Genomic DNA, 209 nt, shown 5'->3' with positions numbered 1-209 from the left:
ATCGATTGAATTGAGATCCATCTAGATTGGGTGTAATTATCGGATTTATTCTGCGCCATCAAAAAATTTTTTTTTTTTTTTTTATCGGATCCGGATCACGTGCTCAACCCGGGAACTGAAGAGCCATGTCAGCAGCTTGGTGGTGGTACGGTGGTTCGCGGAGAAGATTTGTGGGAGGGGGCGTCTACAAAGATACATTCACCTGCCTG

Source organism: Elaeis guineensis, chromosome 7 (assembly GCF_000442705.2).
Source record: "Elaeis guineensis isolate ETL-2024a chromosome 7, EG11, whole genome shotgun sequence".
Classification (NCBI taxonomy): domain Eukaryota; kingdom Viridiplantae; phylum Streptophyta; class Magnoliopsida; order Arecales; family Arecaceae; genus Elaeis; species Elaeis guineensis.
The sequence above is the reverse complement of the archived record's forward strand: the minus strand, read 5'-3'. Positions refer to the sequence as shown.